The 10,854-nt window shown below is 40.3% G+C and overlaps 1 long non-coding RNA gene across 1 annotated transcript; it reads left to right on the forward strand.

Moving 5' to 3' along the window:
* Positions 1 to 6,756: 6,756 nt before the first annotated feature.
* LOC107315285 lies at positions 6,757 to 8,835 on the forward strand. Its single transcript, XR_001555857.2, has 3 exons — positions 6,757 to 7,775; positions 8,085 to 8,129; positions 8,708 to 8,835. It is a non-coding gene; the product is annotated as an uncharacterized LOC107315285 (long non-coding RNA).
* Positions 8,836 to 10,854: the final 2,019 nt, after the last annotated feature.

Here is a 10,854-nt window from a genome sequence, read left to right on the forward strand (position 1 = left end):
CATTTTCTTCCCTGGCAGCTGCATGCTGCCTAAAGCAGGTGGTGCAGCATAATGAATCAATCCATCAGTTCTGGAGAGAAAGCACAAATACAAAGTTAATGACAGAATAGAAATATTTGAATATATGTCCCCATGCACCCAGTCTCCTAAGTCCTCTGATTTCTCCTGATCTCTTACAATGACCAAATCTGAAAAATGAGTCCCTGTTTATTCCTGTGTTTGACGGCCTGTTAACCAGAGTGATCTGATGACTGTTTCAGGAAGAAAATCCTGATTATCTCCTGGGACAACCTGTGCCTTGCAGGGAGAGGCGCTGCTTTCATGTGTGACCCTCTTACCACCCATGAAACCATTTAGATACAGATCTCTCAACCTGCATCTCATCAAATTGTGTGATGTAAAGTGACAAGGCTTTTGCAACCTGTTGAGATTGACTGTACTATGACACCAATGTTTGATTTCTTCAAACTGCTTTTAAAGGAAACAGGATTCCCATGCTCTTCTTCCAGGCATGAAAGGAGAAACAAAAAATGCCAACACAGATAAGAGAAGGCATTTCCTTTTGGTATCACTTAACAGTGATCTGGAAAATACCAATTCTGTGTGCATGTAATCCTTACAGTAGTAGTTCCTAATGCTTGGGAGGTAATAAATACAGTGTCTCTATGCAAGTGGGGAACTGAAGGCTGGGAGAGCTCTCCACCACATCAGAGCCACACTGACAGGCACAGAGCCCAGGCTTGTTGAAAAGACTCAAATATAGGACTTACAGCTTTGCGGAACTTGGCAGTTCCCAGTGGGAGCTGGCAGGGTTTGGGGCAGGTCTTCCCACGTTCCCCATGCAGCTTGATGGAAAACCTGAATGAAGCAGGATTTGGTGCTGTTGTAGTGGCTTGTAACTGGATCTTGTTATTGGTCAGTTGTAGGATTTGTGCTGAGCATGGGTGTGCCTTCTGTGCACTGTACAGACAGAACATATTTGCTTATGAATGGGCGTGCTCTTCGGGTGGTCCTTTTTTGGTTCTCCATGCACATGTATACACGCCATCACATTACATCTGTAAACAGACTTGATGGAGCAGAAGGGTAACCAGAGACAGAAGTGGCAGCCGAACAAATAAATCATCTCCTACCACAGCATCTCTGTAGGCAAATCCTAATGTTTACAGACTCTGAGACGAGTAAATAAAGAGCATTCAGAAGTACAAAGCATGGTTAATGACCATCTTAAAAATGCTGACTGTTCTTTCCTCACATTCACATTTTTTCTTTTGTTTTCTTTGTTGTTTTTTGTTTATTTTTTCATAGAGGCTCAAATCCTTTTCATTTACATTCGATTTTCTATAAATAGCTGTGTTCTGTTTAATGTATTTATGTTTAAAGTCATGTTTACTTCAAAGGCAGAGGGACTTCAGATGTCATTCATTTACTTCTGGCAGGGGACTTCAGACATCAGATTTCCTCTTCTCTTATGTATGAAACTGCTAGGAGTTTCCAGTCATTAATTCAGGCCATGTAATGACCTGCTTGAAGCTATCAGTCTTCCCCACCTATGCTTACCTCACTCACCTTCTTTCCTTTGCCCAGTCCTTCTTCACTTTCTCTGCACATAACAAGGACTCTGTGATTGGACACAAGAGGAGCTAGAACTTTGTGCCAATCATTTCTGTGGTATCCTTTGAACATCGCTTCTCTGCCTGAAATAATTAAAGGCTTACTTTGTTCAAGATGGATGAAGCATGGAGTTTCCTATGATTTCTAAGCTTTTAGAACTTCCTAATTGAAGCAGCTTCAACAGGCTGTATTAATAGTTGCATTTGCACGAGGGGCACCATCATCTTAACAGCTAATGAAATCCTATACTTGTGCACCTGGGAAGTTGCTAAGTAATTGTAAATGCAGGGTCAAGTTTAGCCTTGGTGTAATTGTCATAGTTTTTGTTTTATGGCCCCAGTGTGATTGTAAGCTTCGTTTGGTCTGAAAACAAATCAAACCATTTCCTGCAGAAGCTGAATGAAATGACATGGGGAATCATCAATCAATGTCTTTTTGATAAGCTCATTAGAACCAGCGGCCGTTAGAGGGCAATGGCCAGAGGTTATGGTCTTAAAGCTATCATTAAGTCTGGCCTGACATGCAGGTTGGTAAACCATAACTCAAGGTTTCACAGTTAGGTAAATTTACACCAGCTGAAAATCTAGCCTCCTTCTTTTATTACATGTACGATAACTATTGCAGTTGAAATGTAGGGGAGAGCTCTCATTTTTTTTGCAGTACAAAATTATCTGTCAATGTGCGTGTCTATCAGACTTGACATAAGTGCTTTTTAGTGGTATGATTTCCTGTTTGTTCGTGTGATGTGGCAAGAGCCTCGTAGTACTAAGCAAAAATAAAGGGGAAACAAAGTGTTAAATGTGTAGAATATTTTCCCCTCTTAGTCCTCTTGTTCTACTACAGCAGAAGGGCAGTAAAAAGAAGATTAAAAAATAAGAGCCAACCCTTAAAACAGAGTTGTGATCAGTAGAGCATAAGCAGCACTTCAGAGTAAATTTTATAGAATTATAGGCAAAAAAATTCCATTCAGATATGCATCATAGATTAAACAGAAAACAAAAAAAGCACACAATGAGTACAGTGTTGTATTTTCCAAAGGAAAATATATTACCACAGTTTAAAATGACAAAATATCAGAAAGATTTCCACTTCACGGTATATTATTTTGTATTAGCAAACTTTAAAAGTGCTTTGGGCTGAGTTCAGAAGGGAAATACTTGGGTTCATTATTTGATACCACCTTATATCCTGTGGTAGTAAAACAGGACTTGCATTGTCCTCTTGGGACTGCTCTGAACAAATGCAGCTTGTATGAACCCCATGAGCTTCGCAGGGACAGGATTTTGCAAGGTCAGTTCATTATGGCCTTTTTTTCCTCTGAAACTCAAACTTGAATGAGTTGTTGAGTTTCACTCCAGGCAAGGACTGTTCAGTGGCTTTTTTTTCCCTCCCCATCAGGTTTTGTTCATCAAAATGAAAGAAAGAGGGCTCATTCCCCTATAACTTCTTAGTGAGCCCAAGTGAAAAAGAATAAAACAGCATTTATCTGTATTATGTATTATGGACTCTGCCTGCTGTTGCAAAAAGAAAACTAACACCTTGGCTGATTACTTGGACTGCTTTACTCTTCTGATATTTTACAGCAATAATTATTCCTTTCCATGAAACAAAACTTTTAAAGGAAGATTTTAATTAGAAAGTTTCTTCTATTTCCCATTGTACTCGTGGTACCAAAAGGAAATGTTTCATTGTCCCATCCATTAATTAAGTACTTTCTGCTTTTTGTAAAAATTGTATATTGCTTTCTGAAGCTTTACTGCATATTGTCTGCTTCATTCTTCTCTTCATTCTGACCAAAGGCTATTTGTTATACTAGGAAAGAGTAAATACAAGAATAGAATGAAAATAATTCAAAGTGCCCTTTAATAGTGGTCTGGAGTTGTGTGTTTGCTGTTCAAGGCACATGAGGATTTACAAAGAGACATTTTGGAGACACAGAGAGCTGAGAAGATTGACCCAACTGTATTTCTGATGCTACCAATTTGTTTCTGTAAACATAAACTTCTCCCAGAATATGAATCAAGGAACCTGTCAGGGAGCTAAAGTTACTTAACCATTAGAGGAGGCTTCTGGTATGTTAGTCTTTGTGGCAATAAAATCTCCTTAGGGAATGGAAGCAAATTTATGACCTATGACTACAACATGTTAAATGTTTTCAGGCCTGTCTCTGATTCTAGAAGATTTTTTATTTTTTTTTTTCCCCTTGCAGTTTAATTTATTAAACGTAGCTAGATTGAGGTATTCACAGAATTCATGGTATTATAGAGAAGTGGATTGGGAGGGGATCTCTGGAGGTCACATAGTCCATTCCTCACTGCGGGACAGCATACAGCTGTACATGGATCTCAGAGTGATGAAGGTTCCATGGCAGCCCTAAGACATCTATTTGATTGTTCATCTTTAGAACACCAAAAAGTTTTTCCTAATGTCTCACCTAAAACTCTCTTGCTAAATTAATAAATATTTCATTTTTGTCCTGTCCAACAGAGTTACAGAGAAGAGACTGTTTGCTTTCTCTTTAAAGCAACAGTTTGCAGATTTGAAGATCACTGTTGCATTTTGCATTAGTCTTTATCTCTCTACAATATGAAGCTTACCTGTTTCTCCTAGAAGTCCAGATATCTGGTCATTCCTGTTGCTCTCCTTTCAACCTCACTGGCCCACGTGTTCCTTAGAGTTAGCTGGGGAAAACATAATTCGGATGTAATACTCTGAAGCCTTGCAAGTATTGAGTAAAGCAAAAATATACTTATTATCAAGGGCAAAACTTCTTATGTTTTTATGTTCATCTTTTGGCCAACTTTAGAACCCTTACAAAGTAGTATTTACAAAGTAGATCCTTACAAAGTAGTACGAAGCCAATTAAATTTTGTAACAAACTGTTGGTTGCCTGTATAACAGCTGTCACCTCACTTGATTTGCATCTTATTCTCGGAGACTGTTTCAAAATGATCAAGTTCCTCTGCAATTCTGCAGATCAATGAGGATGCAGAACAGCTCCCACCAACTTGAGGTTTAATAACACTGTGCTCTTTTATCATTCAGTTTGTTCACAATAAATAGTATGAGGTAAGGAGAGACCTCTGTGGAATCTACTTGCTGCAGCCTTTGACAGTGAACCATTGGTAATGTTCAGTGTGGCATTCTAACCAGTTTTGCATTCACTCCCTAGTAGTATTCCGTAGTCCACATTTTTTTCTCTTATTTATCAGAATACTATATGAGACTGTGTCAGAAAACTTACCAGGGGCAAGATATATGATACCGACTGCTTCTCCCATGTCCAAACAGTCTATTATCCTGTAAGGGAAGGAAATTACATTAGTCTGACACAATTTGTTCTTGACAAATCCATGCTGGCTATAACTCATCTCCTTGTTATCTTCTGGATGCTTACAATAGCTTTTTGATTATTTTCTCCATCATTTAAAATAATACAGTTAGAAGAGCTGTCAGTTAAACATCTTTTTTTTTATGCATCTTGTTGCACATTCATTACCTGAAACTGCTCAAAGAAGAGAGTTTTAGCAATGTACCCCTTCTTGTAAGAATGGTAGGAATGAAGCTGAGGTCCCTTTGGTACTTGCAAGGAAAACACGTGCCTTCCGGGAACAAGTCTATTTTCCGTTCCAGCTTTTTCCTGAACACATTTCTCTTTTTCTTTCTTTCTCTTTGTTTTAACAGGGAAATTTAATCAAGTAAATTGAAACTCATCAAGCTTAATACACTCCTTCAGTTCCATTGGCAGCAGTCAGGTTTTTGCCCTGTGAGATGAAGTGTGCAAGTCCCTCTTCACTTGGGTGATGGAGTTGAGAGGACTTGCTTCAGTGTCCTATTCTGGCAGAAGTGGCACTACTGTATAGTCCCACTGGGAAAGTACTGATGCTCTTCACACAGCAGTCAGTAGGGAGGAAAACCAGTTGCTGCTAATGGGGGACCTGGCAGTGTGGTTCCAGGAACAGGGCTACTGGGATGCTGGAAAGGATGAATTAGAAGGAAAGGGAGCAGTAAGGGCAAATAAAGCCCTAAATCATTTTACTTCGTTTGCAACCCAGCTAGAAAGGAAACCTCTGAGATTTACATCTGGCAGTCATTGTTTCCTAAACTTCCTTTTCTTTAATCATCTAGCAAGATATATACAGGCATATATACTGTGTTCACTTTTGGGCACCTCAGTACAGAAAGGACATTGAGGTGCTGGAGCAGGTGCAAAGAAGGGCAACAAGGCTTGTGAAGGGCTTGGAGAATATGCCCTGTGAGGAGAAACTGAAGGAGCTGGGGCTGTTTAGTCTGGTGAAAAGGAGTCTGAGGGGAGACCTAAGTGCTCTCTTTCAATACCTGAAAGATGCTTACAGGGAGAGCAGGGTTGGTCTCTTCTCAATGGTGACAAGTGACAGGACAAGGGGAAATGGCCTAAAGTTGTGCCAGGGTAGGTTTAGGTTGGATATGAGGAAAAAATTCTTTACATAAAGGGTTGTTAAGCACTGGAATAGGCTCCCCAGGGAGGTGGTTGAGTCATCATCCCTGGATGTGTTTAAAAACCGTTTGGATGTGGTGCTCAGGGACATGATTTAGTGGAGGGCTGTTAGGGTAGCATGGTTACGTCTGGACTCGATGATCTTTAAGGTCTTTTCCAACCTGAGAGATTCTATGATTCTGTGATTCTACAAGGCTTGTAAAAGCTCTTTGTTATTTATTTATTTCACGAATCATCTCTGGTTAATATTTATTGCATGATGTGGCAGGCAGAATAGAATGACCTTTCCCTTTGCCCCCTCTTCCCCCAGTATCTCTGTGGAAGGAGGTGGATGTGGTGGGTATCTCACTGAAAAGCATTCTTCCAGCCCCTGCCAAATTCAAAAGCCACTTGCTGTGACCTAAGAATTTAATGCCAGAACCACAGTGCAATACTTTCTTAATAGATCTCCAATAACTGGTCTTAATCAAGGCTAGAAATGTTCCACCTTTTCTCTGCATAAGGTTAAAAAATTACAAAACAAGTGACAACAGAGAAATTGAATAATGTACAACCTTATCAGCTGTTAAGGGCTTTTATTGGATGCTGCCCTACATAGAAACTTTTAAATTGAACATACTGCTATACTGCCCAGTTTCAATGAGATGAGTAGCAAGCCAATTACATGTAATTCTTTATGACAGACACAGTAGGCTTTTAAAACACAAATGCTCAGATTAAATGTGAATAAAAAGATAGTCCATGTGGTCTACTCCACATCCAGGCAAGTGAATGAAGGTTTCCCAGATTGGACTCTAGATTGCGCAAGTTTTAAGATGCGCTCACAGACAAAGAGGGGATAGAGAACATTTTACAGTGCCATGTTTCTGAAGGTTTCTGTTATTTAGTAGAAATCATTAACCATTCCTTTGTTAGAACAGGCTCTTCATGAAAGGAAGTTCTAATAATTTTCTGCTGCTTCCATTGAGTTTTACAAAAGGAAAATGCAGCTGTTTGTGCAGATGCTTTTGTACAAGAACTGGTTTGTCACTATTACAACTTCAGGCAGCTGTAAGAGATATGAAGAAATGATACCTGGTCTTTTAAATTAGTTTTCCTTATTTTACCTGTTGAATTGAAGTAATTTCTACGCTGTTCTTGCTATGATACAGAACTTCATCTCCTTACTCTTTCACTTCCCATATGTGTTTTCCTCCAAGACTTTGCATGTGAGATAAAGTACAGCTACTTCCACAGCTGGGATGTCACATATGTGGGCTATGAGCAAACAAAATCTGGGAGATGTATCAACTACTTTGCTATTACTTTTGCAATAATTAACTTTCACTGCATGAAATAAAATATGTTTACTCAAAGTTTATGTTGAGCTGCAGATTTGTATCTTCTATAGGAATCTAATGAGCTTTTTGATTTTCTCTGGAAAAAAATCGGCAGGCAGAGTTTAGAATGAAGATGAATTGCAATGAGAGTTTTGGATGAGTATCAGAACCAAAGGAAATTAACAGGCTAATACAGTAAATGGCTGATTTGACATGTTTGCCGTTGCACATTTTTTCCCCATCCATGTTTAAGTGTAACAAAGGAACACTTCTCTGACTTGCTTCTTGTTGGTGTGTTGAAGAAATAGAGTGGCCTGGATTGGTCCTTGATATGCAATTACTTCACGGAGTACACAGGACTACAGGTGAGATCTAAACTACTCCTTTTTCTTACACTCTCCTATATCAAGTGTGGCTGCTTCTGACCCTAATACATTGGTACCCCATGAAGGAAGAACAGCCCACTGTCTTAGTCTCTAGCTAGAGTTGGCTTCGCTTTCCTTGTCCATCTGCAAGTTACCTGTTTGCTCCAGTGTTTGTTGCAGTGAAACTGATGTGATTAATCTTAGTAGCTGTGAGTCGTGAGGCCAAAAATGGGAAAGGGGAGATGCTTGAGGTCTTTAGTACAAACAATAGCTTTGAGAAAGTTAATGGTTTTTTTCTGTTTCTAACAGCACGAGTATTGGAGTCATTAACTGAAGTGATCATCATTAAAAAAGGTAAAAGAGAGTTTGATTTTTGTTACATATGTCACATGGTTAAAATATGGACTTCACTGCACCTGGACTTTGTGGAAGAGTCAAAAGAAAACCTGGCTATCAAAAGCTCTAAAGTTGCAGTAGGGAAAGATTGTCCTTAATTTGCTTCCCTGGTCTTTCACTTGCTCCCTTAGTCACTGGCTTCTCTGGCACAGAAGAGGAGCTTTCTACTTGAATCCTGTGCTCAGTCTGGGGTAGTGTAGTTCTCTCTGGATATGGACAAGGTATTCCCATGAGCAATTCATGAGCTTGCCTGCGTGCCTGCAAGAAGCCAATGTTCTCTGGGCTAAAATGCATGACAAAATTAAATCATTTTTAAATTGGAGTTAATGCTAATAGGTATTTTTCCGCAGAGCTCATCATGTTCTGTTTCACATGCAAATCTCTCTCCTTGGTTCATGAAAAGCAGTCGTTTCTTTAACCTTCCTTTAAGTAGGTTTTTCCTCTCATTTCCTCTATGTCTGAAATACCTGACCACAGTTCCTGGTTATTATTAGTGTAGCACCCATAATCATACTAATAACTGTCTTCATTTGCAGAGCACCATTAGCCAAGCCTCCCAGCCAGCCAAATGTGTGCCAGGGAAGGAATGGTGTCTTTTCATTAGGAGGGTAACAGTCTGAAGGCAATACAGGACACACTGTTGAGTGCCACCAGACTTGGAATTAAACAGGTAAGCAGTGTACAGACATTAGGCCTGATGAGCTCATCCAGTGGAATTTTTCTGGGATTTCTCACAGGAAAAGAGTGTGAGCCTTTGAGAAACATGCTTTGTGACACAGAGCAGTACATGTTTGTGTGTATGTGTCTTCAAAGGGCAAAGAGCAGCTAAATGGCCAGCTCATCTGAATGTCAGTGACTACTGGATACCTGAATGATCTTTGAAAGGTAGCAGGCTGCTTGCTTATGTGGGGGAGGAAGGTACATGACCCTTGCTCGCGTGGATAAGCTCAAGATGATGTTAAACAGCTATGTGCATTTGTTTGGGTTATTATTAGAGCCCCAGGTAGGTTCAGCATCCAGACATGATAGTACAGAAGCGTTGTTCAATGAGCATAGATATTTTGCTCTGATATAATTCTCTGCTCTGCTCAGGGTGACCCTTCCTTTGTTTCTGTGTGACACCTTGTGTTCTCTGTGGTTGTTAAATGATTACACTACAGACATTATGCTGACATCCAAGCCTTTGTTACCATTGTTAAAAATAATAATACAAAAATGGCATGCTGTTTTCTGCAATGCTTTAAGGCTATTTGCAAATTAAAAGTCAGCAGCGAGTGCAACAGGCTGCTTGCTCAGCAGTGTTGGCAGTGCAGAGCACAGAGCAGCAGCTTGGCCCCATCCGTGCCTGCTCACAGATGTGCTTGTCTGGGGAATGAAAGCAGAAGCCAGCACACTTCAAGGCTTCCCTGGGGCTCAGCCTGCTCCTTGTTTTTGACAGTGCTGTTTGATGCCTTCTGGGTGCATGTAGCCATGGGATAGGGTTATGGACATGTTTAATAATGACACAGTAAAGGGATATTTGGAGGAGTCACGTGAAGGCTGAAGGTCTACAGAGATCAGCTCCTGGCAGGACAGCAACTCCTTCCTGCAGTGCTGTGAAGGTCACCTTTGAATCTTTGTTTTGTAGTGTAGCAAAGTTTGAGGACAGCTTCCTCATGCTCTGTATAAGGCAGCTTTTCTACCATATGGAGAAAGAATGGCAGCACTTCTGACTTTGTTCTTCACAGTTGCTCCTCAGTGCTCCAGTCTTTCCCTTCCCTTCCAATAAGGAGGAGGGGACAGACTCTTTAGCAGGGTCTGTTGTGGTAGAACAAGTGAAAATGGTTACAGACTGAAAGAGGGGGAGATTTAGACTGGATAGAAGGAAATAGTTGTTTATGATAAGGGTGGTGAGGCACTGATACAGGTTGCACAGAGAAGTGGTAAATGTTTCATCCCCACCCATGGTAAGGCTGGATGGAGCTCTGAGCACCTGATGGAGCTGTATGTGTCCCTGCTCCTTTCTGGGGAGCTGGACTGGATGGCCTTTGAGGGCTCTTGCCAACTTAAAGTATTCTTTGATTCTATGATTCCTGCATCCAGCTCCTCTCTGGAAGTGCTGGCTCCTGGTTCTGCTCCTTGTCAGCATATTGCTGCCTCTGCTTTTGGTTGAGCCAGAGCCAAGCTTATTATTCAATCAAAACTCAGTGGGAGTTTTGCTGAATTATTGTAAACTCACTGGGGCAAAAGCTGTGCCTTCCTGAGAGAAGTGAGAGACCATGCATATTGATTACTGCTGGGAGAAAATAAAAAGTCATACATTCACATTGATTACATGTGTTCTTACTATGAGACTCATTGCACAGCCCCGGTATATTTCTGTTTTCCCTTTATGACTATTAGCAATAAATCAATTACTTTTTTTTCCTTCTCCTTTCCTTTCCCTTTAAGTAATCCAATGTTCTGCAAAATGAATTTGAATAAGGAGAGTTGACTGTAAAATAACTTGTGGGAAAGTACGATAAGCTGCCTTAACTTCCCACTCATGCTAAAATTCCCCCCTTGACATGTCTGAAACCCAGACAGTTCCTCCCAGATGCAATTCAGATGGTCTGGGCCCAACAGACAAAAGTTTTGTGCAAGTTTTATGCACTTCATCTTAATGAATATGCAATTTTTTTTCCAATGCAATTGTGACAAATGG

The sequence above is a fragment of the Coturnix japonica genome, chromosome 5 (genome assembly GCF_001577835.2).
Source record: "Coturnix japonica isolate 7356 chromosome 5, Coturnix japonica 2.1, whole genome shotgun sequence".
NCBI classification, from domain to species: Eukaryota; Metazoa; Chordata; class Aves; order Galliformes; family Phasianidae; genus Coturnix; species Coturnix japonica.